Source organism: Lolium perenne, chromosome 1, assembly GCF_019359855.2.
Source record: "Lolium perenne isolate Kyuss_39 chromosome 1, Kyuss_2.0, whole genome shotgun sequence".
Taxonomy (NCBI): domain Eukaryota; kingdom Viridiplantae; phylum Streptophyta; class Magnoliopsida; order Poales; family Poaceae; genus Lolium; species Lolium perenne.
The window spans coordinates 179,983,904-180,000,083 of NC_067244.2; positions in this window are offsets into that span (position 1 = coordinate 179,983,904).

Sequence of the window (16,180 nt, forward strand, 5' to 3'; positions counted from 1 at the left end):
CAGGAACTGGCACTTCGGCATCTTGTTAATAGGTTAATTCCGGAAAATGCATCAAAACGATATAAAGTATGAATAAAACATGTAGGTATTTTCATAAAACTAGCATGGAACATAAGAAATTATAGATACGTTGGAGATGTATCAAGCATCCCCAAGCTTAGTTCCTACTCGCCCTCGAGTAGGTAAACGATAACAAGGATAATTTCTTAAGTGACATGCTACTTACATAATCTTGATCATACTATTGCAAAGCATATGAGATGAATGAAGTGATTCAAAGCAATGGTAAAGACAATGAGTAAACAAATGAATCATATAGCAAAGACTTTTCATGAATAATACTTTCAAGAGAAGCATCAATAGGACTTGCATAAGAGTTACTCATAAAGCAATAGATTCAAAGTAGAAGGTATTGCAGCAACACAAAGGATGATTAAGTTTCAGCAATTGCTTTCAACTTGTAACATGTATATCTCATGGATAGTTGTCAACATAAAGCAATATAACAAGTGCAATAGGTAAACATGTAAGAATCAATGCACACAGTTGACACAAGTGTTTGCTTCTAAGATAGAAAGAAGTGGGTAAACTGACTCAACAATAAAGTAAAAGAAAGGCCCTTCGCAGAGGGAAGCAGGGATTAAATCATGTGCTAGAGCTTTTTAAGTTTTGAAATCATATAGAGAGCATAAAAGTAAAGTTTTGAGAGGTGTTTGTTGTTGTCAACGAATGGTAATGGGTACTCTAGCTACCTTATCAACCGGACTTTCAAGAGCGGCTCCCATGAAGGACGTTATCTCTACCAGCAAGGTAGATCATCCCTCTTCTCTTTTGTTTACACATGTATTTTAGTTTCATTATTTATAGATGACACTCCTCCCAACCTTTTGCTTACACAAGCCGTGGCTAACCGAATCCTCGGGTGCCTTCCAACATTCACATACCATGGAGGAGTGTCTATTTGCAAAATTAAGTTGCTTACTGATAGATCAGGGCAAAGCATGTGAAGAGAATTATTAATGCAAGTTAATTAATTGGGGCTGGGAACCCCATTGCCAGCTCTTTTTGCAAAATTATTGGATAAGCGGATGTAGCCACTAGTCCATTGTGAAAGTCTGTCAGAAGTAAATGACAAGATCGAAAGATAAAACACCACATACTTCCTCATGAGCTATAAAACATTGACACAAATAAGAGATAATAGATTTTGAATTGTTTAAAGTTAGCATATGAAGTATTTGCTTGGAATGGCAGAGAAATACCTTGTAGTAGGTAGGTATGGTGGACACAAATGGCATAGTTTTTGGCTCAAGGATTTGGATGCACGAGAAGAATTCCTCTCAATACAAGGCTAGGCTAGCAAGGTTGTTTGAAACAAACTCAAGTATAAAACGGTGCAGCAAGACTCACATATGACCATATAGTAAGCATTATAAGACTTTACATCGTCTTCCTTGTTGTTCAAACACCTTAACCAGAAAATATCTAGACTCTAGAGAAACTAATCATGCAAACCAAATTTTAACAAGCTCTATGTAGTTCTTCATTAATGGGTACAAAGTACATGATGCAAGAGCTTAAACATGATCTATATGAGCACAAAAATTGCCAAGTATCAAATTATTCAAGACCATATACCATTTACCACATGCAGCATTTTCTGTTTCCAACCATATAACAATGAACGAAATAGTCCAACTTTCGCAATGAACATTAAAGATGAAGCTAAGAACATATGTGTTCATACGAAACAGCGGAGCGTGTCTCTCTCCAGAACAAAGAATGCTAGGATCTGATTTTATTCAAACAAAATAAAAATAAAAACAAACAGACGCTCCAAGTAAAGCACATAAGATGTGACCGAATAAAAATATAGTTTCAAGAGAAGAAACCTGATAAATTGTTGATGAAGAAGGGGATGCCTTGGGCATCCCCAAGCTTAGACGCTTGGGTCTTCTTGAAATATGCAGGGATGAACCACGGGGGCATCCCCAAGCTTAGACTTTTCACTCTTCTTGATCATAGTATATCATCCTCCCCTCTTGACCCTTGAAAACTTCCTCCACACCAAACTTAAAACAAACTCATTAGAGGGTTAGTGCATAATCAAAAAATTCACATGTTCAAAGGTGACACAATCATTCTTAACACTTCTGGACATTGCCCAAAGCTACTGGAAGTCAATGGAACAAAGAAATCCATCCAACACAGCAAAAGAGGCAATGCGAAATAAAAGGCAGAATCTGTCAAAACAGAACAGTCCGTAAAGATGAATTTTTAGAGGCACTGGACTTGCTCAGATGAAAAAGCTCAAATTGAATGAAAGTTGCGTACATATCTGAGGATCACGCACGTAAATTGGCAGATTTTGCTGAGTTACCTACAGACAACCCTGCCCAAATTCGTGACAGACAGAAATCTGTTTCTGCGCAGTAATCCAAATCTAGTATTAACCCTACTATCAAAGACTTTACTTGGCACAACAATGCAATAAAATAAGATAAGGAGAGGTTGCTACAGTAGTAACAACTTCCAAGACACAACAAAACAGTAACAAAATAAACACATGGGTTATCTCCCAAGAAGTTCTTTCTTTATAGCCATTAAGATGGGCTCAGCAATTTTAATGATGCTCACATAAGAAATAAGAGTTGAAGCAAAGAGAGCATCAAAAAGCAAATTCAAAACACATTTAAGTCTAACATGCTTCCTATGCATAGGAATCTTGTAAATAAACAAGTTCATGAAGAGCAAAGTAACAAGCATAGGAGGATAAAACCAGTGTAACTTCAAAAATTTCAGCATATAGAGAGGTGTTTTAGTAACATGAAAATTTCTACAACCATATTTTCCTCTCTCATAATAAATTTCAGAGGCATCATGAACAAACTCAACAATATAAGTATCACATAAAGCATTCTTATTCACATGCATAAAAGTATCATTACTCTCCACATAAGCATAATCAATTTTATTAGTTGTAGTGGGAGTAAATTCAACAAAGTAGCTATCATTATTATTCTCATCATCAAATATAGGAGGCATATTGTAATCATAATTAAACTTATCCTCCATAGTAGGCGGCACCAGAAGACCACTATCATTATAATCATCATATATGGGAGGCATATCATAATCAACATAAACTTTCTCCTCAATACCCGGAGGACTAAAGAGATCATTTTCATCAAAACCGACCTCCCCAAGCTTAGAATTTTCCATAGCATTAGCAACAATAGTGTTCAAAGCATTCATACTGATAACATTCCCATTAGCATGCATATAAAGTTCCATGGGTTTTTTAATTCTCTCTTCAAACACATCATGTCCTAATTCAAGATAAAGTTCATAAAGATCTCTCATTTTGTTGTTGTTTTCCATTAAGCCTAACTAGTGTAAACAAGAAACAAAAAGATGCAATTGCAGGATCTAAAGGAAATAGCTTCGAGCACACACACAACGGCAACAGAAAAGTACTTAGTTACCTGGGACCGAAGTATGAGTGCCTTTTACCTTTCCTCCCCGGCAACGGCGTCAGAAAAGTGCTTGATGTCTACGGGTGCTTCTATTCTTGTAGACAGTGTTGGGCCTCCAAGAGCAGAGGTTTGTAGAACAGCAGCAAGTTTCCCTTAAGTGGATCACCCAAGGTTTATCGAACTCAGGGAGGAAGAGGTCAAAGATATCCCTCTCAAGCAACCCTGCAATCACGATACAAGAAGTCTCTTGTGTCCCAACACACCTAATACACTTGTCAGATGTATAGGTGCACTAGTTCGGCAAAGAGATAGTGAAATACAAGTGGTATGAATGAATATGAGCAGTAGTAACGGCACCAGAAAATAGCTTGCTGGCATGCAGTTGATGGTAGTAATATTGCAGGAAGTAAAGATGCAGTAAAACAGTAAACAAGCGATGATTGCAGTATTTGGAAACAAGGCCTAGGGATCATACTTTCACTAGTGGACACTCTCAACATTGATCACATAAATAAATAAGTTCTCTTCCTTTGTGCTACATATACTCTTGTTTGACAATGAACACCATTCGTTGTGTAGGGCTACAAGAGCTCCCTCAAGCCGGAGTTAACAAGCGCCACAACATTCGACATTCATATTTAAGTAACCTTTAGAGCATAATAGATCTTTGCAACTTAAACCGAGTACTAACATAGCATACACACTGTCACCTTTACACTATGAAGGGGGAATAAATCACATCAATACTATCATAGTAATAATTAACTCCATAACCTACAAGAGATTATGATCATAACCCACGCCAAGTACTACACGATGCACACACTGTCACCATTACACCGTGAAGGAGGAATAGATTACTTTAATAACATCACAAGAGTAGCACATAGACTAATAGTGATACAAAGCTCATATGAATCTCAATCATGTAAGGCAGCTCATGAGATCATTGTATTGAAGTACATAGGAGAGAGATTAACCACATAGCTACCGGTACAGCCCTTAGCCTCGAGGATGAACTACTCCCTCCTCATGGGAGACAGCAGCGGTGATGAAGATGGCGGTGGTGTTGATGGAGAAGCCTTCCGGGGGCACTTCCCCGTCCCGGCGGCGTGCCGGAACAGAGACTCCTGTCCCCCAGATCTTGGCTTCGCGATGGCGGCGGCTCTGAAAGGCTCGTACCGTGGCTTTTCCGTATCAAAGATTTAGGTCAGGGGGCTTCTTATAGGCGAAAAGGCGGAGTCGGAAGGGCTGCGGTGGTCCCACACAATAGGGGGGCGCGCCCCCCCTTGGGCCGCGCCGCCCTGTTGTCTGGTGGCCCTATGGCTCTCCCCTGGTTCCTCTCGGGTGTTCTGGAAGCTTCGTGGAATTCTAAGATGCTGGGCGTTGATTTCGTCCAATTCCGAGAATATTTCCTTACTAGGATTTCTGAAACCAAAAACAGCAGAAAACAGGAACTAGCACTTCGGCATCTTGTTAATAGGTTAGTTCCGGAAAATGCATCAAAACGATATAAAGTTTGAATAAAACATGTAGGTATTGTCATAAAACTAGCATGGAACATAAGAAATTATAGATACGTTGGAGACGTATCACCCACTTCGTTTCCTCTTCGGACTTCTGGAAGCTTCGTGGAAAAATAGGACCCTGGGCGTTGATTTCGTCCAATTCCGAGAATATTTCCTTACTAGGATTTCTGAAACCAAAAACAGCAGAAAACAGAAACTGGCTCTTCGGCATCTCGTCAATAGGTTAGTGCCGGAAAATGCATAATAATGACATATAATGTGTATAAAACATGTGAGTATCATCATAAAAGTAGCATGGAACATAAGAAATTATAGATACGTTTGGGACGTATCAAGGTACTTGTTGACTCCCCGGTCTTCGAGTTGCACTGTAGATCCTCCTTTAATGCCTTCAGATCTAAGCAGGGGATTTAAAGAGGTATGAGTACGAGCGTACTCAACAAGTTAATTATAGAAAAGAGGTGTTTAATGCACTAGCTACAGCTATAGACCAGAAAGTCATAGGCCATGCAAGTTTTTGTAAACATTTCTTCAAAAGGTTGCTTTTATTCTGAAGAGCTATGTCCGCCAGCCTTCACCGGGTGTCTAGAACTTCATGGAGTTCCTTTCCGGTCGCGTTCGCAGTTCCATAACCCGGAACAGGGAGTGACAGGTCACGGTCTGATACACTCTGCAGAGGTGTGTTGCTTTACCCATACGAGATCTTAACCTTGGTGCGAACCGAGTCTAGTTCTCGTCCACTGATGTCTACGCCCCCTCCTTTTCCTGTAGACAGTGTTGGGCCTCCAAGAGCAGAGGTTTGTAGAACAGCAGCAAGTTTTTCCTTAAGTGGATCACCCAAGGTTTATCGAACTCAGGGGGGAAGAGGTCAAAGATATCCCTCTCATGCAACCCTGCAACCACAAAGTAAGAAGTCTCTTGTGTCCCCAACACACCTAATAGGTGCACTAGTTCGGCGAAGAGATAGTGAAATACAGGTGGTATGAATGTATATAAGCAGTAGCAACAGCACCAGAAAAGTGCTTTGCCCAGGACAAGCAGTAGTAACGCAGTAGTAGTAACGCAGTAAAACAGTAAACAAGCAGCGATAGCAGTATTTAGGAACAAGGCCTAGGGATCAGACTTTCGCTAGTGGACACTCTCAACATTGATCACATAACAGAATAGATAAATGCATACTCTACACTCTTGTTGGATGATGAACACCATTGCGTAGGATTACACGAACCCTCAATGCCGGAGTTAACAAGCTCCACAATTCAATGTTCATATTTAAATAACCTTAGAGTGCATGAAAGATCAATACGACTAAACCAAGTACTAACATAGCATGCACACCGTAACCTTCACACTATGAAAGGAGGAATAGATCGCATCAATACCATCATAGTAATAGTTAACTTCATAATCTACAAGAGATCATAATCATAGCATAAACCAAGTACTTCATGATGCACACACTGCCAACATTACATCATGGAGGAGGAATAGACTACTTTAATAACATCACTAGAGTAGCACATAGATAAAATGTGATACAAAACTCATATGAATCTCAATCATGTAAAGCAGCTCATGAGATTATTGTATTGAGGTACATGGGAGAGAGATGAACCACATAGCTACAGCGGAGCCCTCAGCCTCGGGGGTGGATTACTCCCTCCTCATCATGGAGGCAGCGATGGCGGTGAAGATGGCGGTGAAGACGGCGGTGGAGATGGCTCCGGGGGCAATTCCCCGTCCCGGCAGGGTGCCGGAACAGCGACTTCTGTCCCCCGAATTAGACTTTCGCGATGGCGGCGGCTCTGGATGGTTTTCTCTGTTTCCGTCGAACTCGTCGATGTTTTTAGGTCAGGGATGAATATATAGGTGGAGAGGCGGCGCAAGGAGGCGACTGGGGCCCCCACACCATAGGCTGGCGCGGCCAGGGGGCCACCCGCGCCGCCTTATGGTGTGGGCCCCCTGCTGCCCGCCTCCGACTCTCCTTCGGTGTTCCGGAAGCTTCCGGGAATTCTAAGACTTTCGGTGTTGATTTCGTCCGATTCCGAAAATATTTCCTTACTAGGATTTCTGAAACCAAAAACAGCAGAAAACAGCAACTGGCCTTTCGGCATCTCGTCAATAGGTTAGTTCCGGAAAACGCATAAATATGACATAAAGTGTGAACAAAACATGTTGGTATTGTCATAAAACAAGCATGGAACATCAGAAATTATAGATACGTTGGAGACGTATCAGCATCCCCAAGCTTAGTTCCTACTCGTCCTCGAGTAGGTAAACGATAAAAGATAATTTCTGAGGTGACATGCTACCAACATAATCATACCATTGTAAAGCATATGAGATGAATGCAGCGATTCGAAACAATGTAAATGTAATGAGTAAACAATTGAATCATATAGCAAAGACTTTTCATGAATAGTACTTTCAAGACAAGCATCAATAAGTCTTGCATAAGAGTTACTCATAAAGCAATAAATTCTTAGTAAAGGTATTGAAGCAACACAATGGAAGATTAAGTTTCAGCTGTTGCTTTCAACTTGTAACATGTATATCTCATGGATAATTGTCAATGCAAAGCAACATAACAAATGCAATATGCAAATATGTAGGAATCAATGCACAGTTCACACAAGTGTTTGCTTCTTGAGATGGAGAGAAATAGGTAAACTGACACAACATAAAAGTAAAAGAAAAGTCCTCCATAGAGGAAAAGCATCGATTGCTATATTTGTGCTAGAGCTTTGATTTTGAAAACATGAAACAATTTTGTCAACGGTAGTAATAAAGCATATGTATTATGTAAATTATATCTTACAAGTTGCAAGCCTCATGCATAGTATACTAATAGTGCCCGCACCTTTTCCTAATTAGCTTGGACTACCGGATCATCGCAATGCACATGTTTTAACCAAGTGTCACAAAGGGGTACCTCTATGCCGCCTGTACAAAGGTCTAAGGAGAAAGCTCGCATTGGATTTCTCGCTATTGATTATTCTCAACTTAGACATCCATACCGGGACAACATAGACAACAGATAATGGACTCCTCTTTTATGCATAAGCATGTAACAACAATTAATAATTTTCTCATATGAGATTGAGGATATATGTCCAAAACTGAAACTTCCACCATGGATCATGGCTTTAGTTAGCGGCCCAATGTTCTTCTCTAACAATATGCATGCTTAACCATAAGGTGGTAGATCTCTCTTACTTCAGACAAGACGAACATGCATAGCAACTCACATGAAATTCAACAAAGAATAGTTGATGGCGTCCCCAGTGAACATGGTTATCGCACAACAAGCAACTTAATAAGAGATAAAGTGCATAAGTACATATTCAATACCACAATAGTTTTTAAGCTATTTGTCCCATGAGCTATATATTGCAAAGGTAGAGGATAGAAATTTAAAGGTAGCACCTCAAGCAATTTACTTTGGAATGGCGGAGAAATACCATGTAGTAGGTAGATATGGTGGACTCGAATGGCATAGTGGTTGGCTCAAGTATTTTGGATGCATGAGAAGTATTCCCTCTCGATGCAAGGCTTAGGCTAGCAAGGTTGTTTGAAGCAAACACAAGCATAAACTAGTACATCAAAACTTACATAAAAGACATATTACAAGCATTATAAGACTATACATCGTCTTCCTTGTTGTTCAAACACCTCACTAGAAAATATCTAGACTCTAGAGAAACCACTTATGCAAACCAAATTTTAACAAGCTCTATGTATTTCTTCACTAATAGGTGCAAAGTATATGATGCAAGAGCTTAAACAAGAGCACAACAATTGCCAAGTATCAAGTTATTCAAGACATCATACCAATTACTACATGTAGCATTTTCCAATTCCAACCATATAATAATTAACGAAGCAGTTTCAACCTTCGCCATGAAAATTAAAAGCTAAGAACACATGTATTCATACGAACCAGCGGAGCGTGTCTCTCTCCCACACAAGCATTTATTCAAACAAGAACAAAAACAAGAAACATACAGACGCTCTAAGTAAAGTACATAAGATGTGACCGAATAAAAATATAGTTTCAAGAGAAGGAACCTGATAATTTGTCGATGAAGAAGGGGATGCCTTGGGCATCCCCAAGCTTAGATGCTTGAGTCTTCTTGAAATATGCAGGGATGAACCACCGGGGCATCCCCAAGCTTAGACTTTTCACTCTTCTTGATCGTAGTATATCATCCTCCTCTCTTGACCCTTGAAAACTTCCTTCACACCAAACTCAAAACAACTCATTAGAGGGTTAGTGCATAATCAAAAACTCACATGTTCAGAGGTGACACAATCATTCTTAACACTTCTGGACATTGCCCAAAGCTACTGGAAGTTAATTGATGATGACCCACAAGTATAGGGGGTGTATCGTAGTATTTTCGATAAGTAAGAATGTCGATCCCAACGAGGAGCAGAAGGTGTTGACAAGCAGTTTCGATGAAGGATTCACTGTAAATGCTCACAGACAAGTATTCAGGGGGTTTTGATGTAACAGTTGAATAAAGTACGAGTAAGTAAAGTGCGAGAGTAACAATTGCAGCGAGTGGCCCAATCCTTTTTAGCACAAAGGACAAGCCGGTTTGTTTACTTATAATGACCAAACGTTCTCGAGGACACACGGGATTTTAGTCTAGTGCTTTCGCTACATACGGCTAAATAATCTTCATTGTTATGATAAGTGTTGTGTGGGTGAACCTATGCTAATGTACCGCCCTTCCTAGGACTAATACATACTTGTGATTATACCCCTTGCAAGCATCCGCAACTACAAGAAAGTAATTAAGATAAATCTAACCACAGCCTTAAACTCTGAGATCCTGCGATCCCTCCTGCATCGATATACCAACGGGGGTTTAGGTTTCTGTCACTCCGGCAACCCCGCAATCGGCAAACGAGTACAAGATGCATTCCCCTAGGCCCATAAATGGTGAAGTGTCATGTAGTCGACGTTCACATGACACCACTAGAAGAATAACACCACAACTTAAATATCATACCATTGAATATTACTCAACCATAGTTCACTACTAACATTTAGACTTCACCCATGTCCTCAAGAACTAAATGAACTACTCACGAGACATCATATGGAACATGATCAGAGGTGATATGATGATGAATAACAATCTGAACATAAACTTGGTTCAATGGTTTCACTCAATAGCATCAACAACAAGTAGAGATCGATACCAGGAGAGTTTCCCCTATCAAACAATCAAGATCAAACCCAAATTGCTACGGCGGTGACGGTGTCTGATACGTCTCCAACGTATCGATAATTTCTTATGTTCCATGCCACATTATTGATGTTATCTACATGTTTTATGCACACTTTATGTCATATTCGTGCATTTTCTGGAACTAACCTATTAACAAGATGCCGAAGTGCCAGTTGCTGTTTTCTGCTGTTTTTGGTTTCAGAAATCCTAGTAAGGAAATATTCTCGGAATTGGACGAAATCAAAGCCCAGGGGCCTATTTTTCCACGAAGCTTCCAGAAGTCCGAAGATGAAACGAAGAGGGGCCACGGGGTGGCCAAACCCTAGGGCGGCGCGGCCCCACCCCTGGCCGCGCCGGCCTATGGTCTGGGCCCCCCCGTGCCGCCTCTTGACCTACCCTTCCGCCTACTTAAAGCCTCCGTGACGAAACCCCCAGTACCGAGAGCCACGATACGGAAAACCTTCCAGAGACGCCGCCAACGCCGATCCCATCTCGGGGGATCCAGGAGATCGCCTCCGGCACCCTGCCGGAGAGGGGAATCATCTCCCGGAGGACTCTACGCCGCCATGGTCGCCTCCGGTGTGATGTGTGAGTAGTCTACCCCTGGACTATGGGTCCATAGCAGTAGCTAGATGGTTGTCTTCTCCCCGTTGTGCTATCATTGTCGGATCTTGTGAGCTGCCTAACATGATCAAGATCATCTATCTGTAATTCTATATGTTGCGTTTGTTGGGATCCGATGAATAGAGAATACTTGTTATGTTGATTATCAAAGTTATATCTACGTGTTATTTATGATCTTGCATGCTTTCCGTTACTAGTAGATGCTCTGGCCAAGTAGATGCTTGTAACTCCAAGAGGGAGTACTTATGCTCGATAGTGGGTTCATGCCTGCATTGCGACCTGGGCCAGTGACAGACAGTTCTAAGGTTGTGTTGTGCTGGTGCCCCTAGGGATCCATCATTGTTGCTAGGGCTAAGGATGGTGTTGGTGATTACATTACGCACCATACTTAATGCAATTGTCTCGTTGCTTTGCAACTTAATACCGGAGGGGTTCGGATGATAACCTGAAGGTGGACTTTTTAGGCATAGATGCAGTTGGATGGCGGTCTATGTACTTTGTCGTAATGCCCAATTAAATCTCACTATACTCATCATGATATGTATGTGCATGGTCATGCCCTCTTTATTTGTCAATTGCCCAACTGTAATTTGTTCACCCAACATGCTGTTTGTCTTATGGGAGAGACACCTCTAGTGAACTGTGGACCCCGGTCCAATTCTCTTTACTGAAATACAATCTACTGCAATACTTGTTCTACTGTTTTCTGCAAACAATCATCTTCCACACAATACGGTTAATCCTTTGTTACAGCAAGCCGGTGAGATTGACAACCTCACTGTTTCGTTGGGGCAAAGTACTTTGGTTGTGTTGTGCAGGTTCCACGTTGGCGTCGGAATCCCTGGTGTTGCGCCGCACTACATCCCGCCGCCATCAACCTTCAACGTGCTTCTTGGCTCCTCCTGGTTCGATAAACCTTGGTTTCTTTCTGAGGGAAAACTTGCTGCTGTGCGCATCATACCTTCCTCTTGGGGTTCCCAACGAACGTGTGAGTTACACGCCATCAAGCATATTTTCTGGCGCCGTTGCCGGGGAGATCAAGACACGCTGCAAGGGGAGTCTCCACTTCTCAATCTCTTTACTTTGTTTTTGTCTTGCTTAGTTTTATTTACTACTTTGTTTGCTGCACTAAATCAAAAACACAAAAAAATTAGTTACTTGCATTTACTTTATCTAGTTTGCTTTATTTACTGTTGCTAAAATGGCCAACGCTGAAAATACTAAGTTGTGTGACTTCACAACCACAAATAATAATGATTTCTTATGCACACCTATTGCTCCACCTGCTACTACAGCAGAATTCTTTGAAATTAAACCTGCTTTACTGAATCTTGTTATGCGAGAGCAATTTTCTGGTGTTAGTTCTAATGATGCTGCTGCCCATCTTAATAATTTTGTTGAACTATGTGAAATGCAAAAATATAAAGATGTAGATGGTGATATTATTAAACTAAAATTGTTCCCTTTCTCATTAAGAGGAAGAGCTAAAGATTGGTTGCTATCTCTGCCTAAGAATAGTATTGATTCATGGACTAAATGCAAGGATGCTTTTATTGGTAGATATTATCCCCCTGCTAAAATTATATCTTTGAGGAGTAGCATAATGAATTTTAAACAATTAGATACTGAACATGTTGCTCAAGCTTGGGAAAGAATGAAATCTCTGGTTAAAAATTGCCCAACCCATGGACTGACTACTTGGATGATCATCCAAACCTTCTATGCAGGACTAAATTTTTCTTCACGGAATTTATTGGATTCAGCTGCTGGAGATACCTTTATGTCCATCACTCTTGGTGAAGCAACAAAGCTTCTTGATAATATGATGATCAACTACTCTGAATGGCACACGGAAAGAGCTCCACAAGGTAAGAAGGTAAATTCTGTCGAAGAAACCTCTTCCTTGAATGATAAGATTGATGCTATTATGTCTATGCTTGTGAATGATAGGACTAATATTGATCCTAATAATGTTCCATTAGCTTCATTAGTTGCACAAGAAGAACATGTTGATGTGAACTTCATTAAAAATAATAATTTCAACAACAATGCTTACCGGAACAATTCTAGTAACAACTATAGGCCATATCCTTATAATAATGGCAACGGCTATGGTAATTCTTATGGGAATTCTTACAACAATAATAGGAGTTCACCCCCTGGACTTGAAGCCATGCTTAAAGAATTTATTAGTACACAAACTACTTTTAACAAATCTGTTGAAGAAAAGCTTGGAAAAATTGATATACTTGCTTCTAAAGTCGATAGTCTTGCTGCTGATGTTGATCTTTTGAAATCAAAAGTTTTGCCTAATGAGAATCATCATAATAAAATTGTTACTACAGCAAATGCCATCCAAGTTAGAATTAATGAGAATATAAGATTAATGGCTGAACTGCGTGCTAGGTGGGATAGAGAAGAAAATGAAAAACTAGCTAAAGAAAAGAATGTAGCTAAAGTTTGGACTATTACCACCACTAGTAATGCTAATGCTACACATGTTGCTGCACCTCCTACTAATAATAATAAAAGAATTGGTGTTAGCAATGTTTCCACTTCTAATGCAAAGCGCGAAAAACTGCCTGAAACTGCTGAAATCGCCGTGATAAAGCTGCTGAAATTTTTTCCAACATTGGGGATGATGATCCCATTTCTTTAGATTATAATGGTTTGAATTTTGATGATTGCCACATCTCTGAAGTTATAAAGTTCTTGCAAAAACTTGCTAAAAGTCCTAATGCTAGTGCTATAAATTTGGCTTTCACACATCATATTACAAATGCTCTCATGAAAGCTAGAGAAGAGAAACTAGAGCGCGAAGCCTCTATTCCTAAAAAGTTAGAGGATGGTTGGGAGCCCATCATTAAGATGAAGGTTAAAGATTTTGATTGTAATGCTTTATGTGATCTTGGTGCAAGTATTTCTGTTATGCCTAAGAAAATTTATAATATACTTGACTTGCCACCGCTGAAAAATTGTTATTTGGATGTTAATCTTGCTGATCATTCTACAAAGAAACCTTTGGGTAAGGTTGATAATGTTCGCATTACCGTTAACAATAACCTTGTTCCCGTTGATTTTGTTGTCTTGGATATTGAATGCAATGCAACTTGTCCCATTATATTGGGAAGACCTTTTCTTCGAACTGTTGGTGCTATCATTGATATGAAGGAAGATAATATAAAATATCAATTTCCTCTCAAGAAAGGTATGGAACACTTCCCTAGAAAGAGAATGAAGTACCCTTTTGATTCTATTATGAGAACAAATTATGATGTTGACACTTCGTCTCTTGATAATACTTGATACACACTTTCTGCGCCTAGCTGAAAGGCGTTAAAGAAAAGCGCTTATGGGAGACAACCCATGTTTTTACCTACAGTACTTTGTTTTTATTTTGTGTCTTGGAAGTTGCTTACTACTGTAGCAACCTCTCCTTATCTTAGTTTTGTGTTTTGTTGTGCCAAGTTAAGCCGTTGATAGAAAAGTAAGTACTAGATTTGGATTACTGCACAGTTCCAGATTTCTTCGCTGTCACGAATCTGGGTCTACCTCCCTGTAGGTAGCTCAGAAAATTAAGCCAATTTACGTGCATGATCCTCAGATATGTACGCAACTTTCATTAAATTTGAGCATTTTCATTTGAGCAAGTCTGGTGCCATTTTAAAATTCGTCAATACGAACTGTTCTGTTTTGACAGATTCTGCCTTTTATTTCGCATTGCCTCTTTTGCTATGTTGGATGAATTTCTTTGATCCACTAATGTCCAGTAGCATTATGCAATGTCCAGAAGTGTTAAGAATGATTGTGTCACTTCTGAATATGTTAATTTTTATTGTGCACTAACCCTCTAATGAGTTGTTTCGAGTTTGGTGTGGAGGAAGTTTTCAAGGATCAAGAGAGGAGTATGATGCAACATGATCAAGGAGAGTGAAAGCTCTAAGCTTGGGGATGCCCCGGTGGTTCACCCCTGCATATATTAAGAAGACTCAAGCGTCTAAGCTTGGGGATGCCCAAGGCATCCCCTTCTTCATCGACAACATTATCAGGTTCCTCCCCTGAAACTATATTTTTATTCCATCACATCTTATGTGCTTTGCTTGGAGCGTCGGTTTGTTTTTGTTTTTTGTTTTGTTTGAATAAAATGGATCCTAGCATTCACTTTATGGGAGAGAGACACGCTCCGCTGTAGCATATGGACAAGTATGTCCTTGGTTTCTACTCATAGTATTCATGGCGAAGTTTCTCCTTCGTTAAATTGTTATATGGTTGGAATTGGAAAATGATACATGTAGTAATTGCTATAAATGTCTTGGGTAATGTGATACTTGGCAATTGTTGTGCTCATGTTTAAGCTCTTGCATCATATGCTTTGCACCCATTAATGAAGAAATACATAGAGCATGCTAAAATTTGGTTTGCATATTTGGTTTCTCTAAGGTCTAGATAATTTCTAGTATTGAGTTTGAACAACAAGGAAGATGGTGTAGAGTCTTATAATGTTTTCAATATGTCTTTTATGTGAGTTTTGCTGCACCGGTTCATCCTTGTGTTTGTTTCAAATAAGCCTTGCTAGCCTAAACCTTGTATCGAGAGGGATTACTTCTCATGCATCCAAAATACTTGAGCCAACCACTATGCCATTTGTGTCCACCATACCTACCTACTACATGGTATTTTCCGCCATTCCAAAGTAAATTGCTTGAGTGCTACCTTTATAATTCCATCATTCACCTTTGCAATATATAGCTCATGGGACAAATAGCTTAAAAACTATTGTGGTATTGAATATGTAATTATGCACTTTATCTCTTATTAAGTTGCTTGTTGTGCGATAACCATGTTCACTGGGGACGCCATCAACTATTCATTGTTGAATTTCATGTGAGTTGCTATGCATGTCCGTCTTGTCTGAAGTAAGAGAGATCTACCACCTTATGGTTAAGCATGCATATTGTTAGAGAAGAACATTGGGCCGCTAACTAAAGCCATGATCCATGGTGGAAGTTTCAGTTTTGGACATATATCCTCAATCTCATATGAGAAAATTATTAATTGTTGTTACATGCTTATGCATAAAAGAGGAGTCCATTATCTGTTGTCTATGTTGTCCCGGTATGGATGTCTAAGTTGAAGAATAATCAATAGCGAGAAATCCAATGCGAGCTTTCTCCTTAGACCATTGTACAGGCGGCATAGAGGTACCCCTTTGTGACACTTGGTTAAAACAGTGCATTGTGATGATCGGGTAGTCCAAGCTAATTAGGACAAGGTGCGGGCACTATTAGTACACTATGCATGAGGCTTGCAA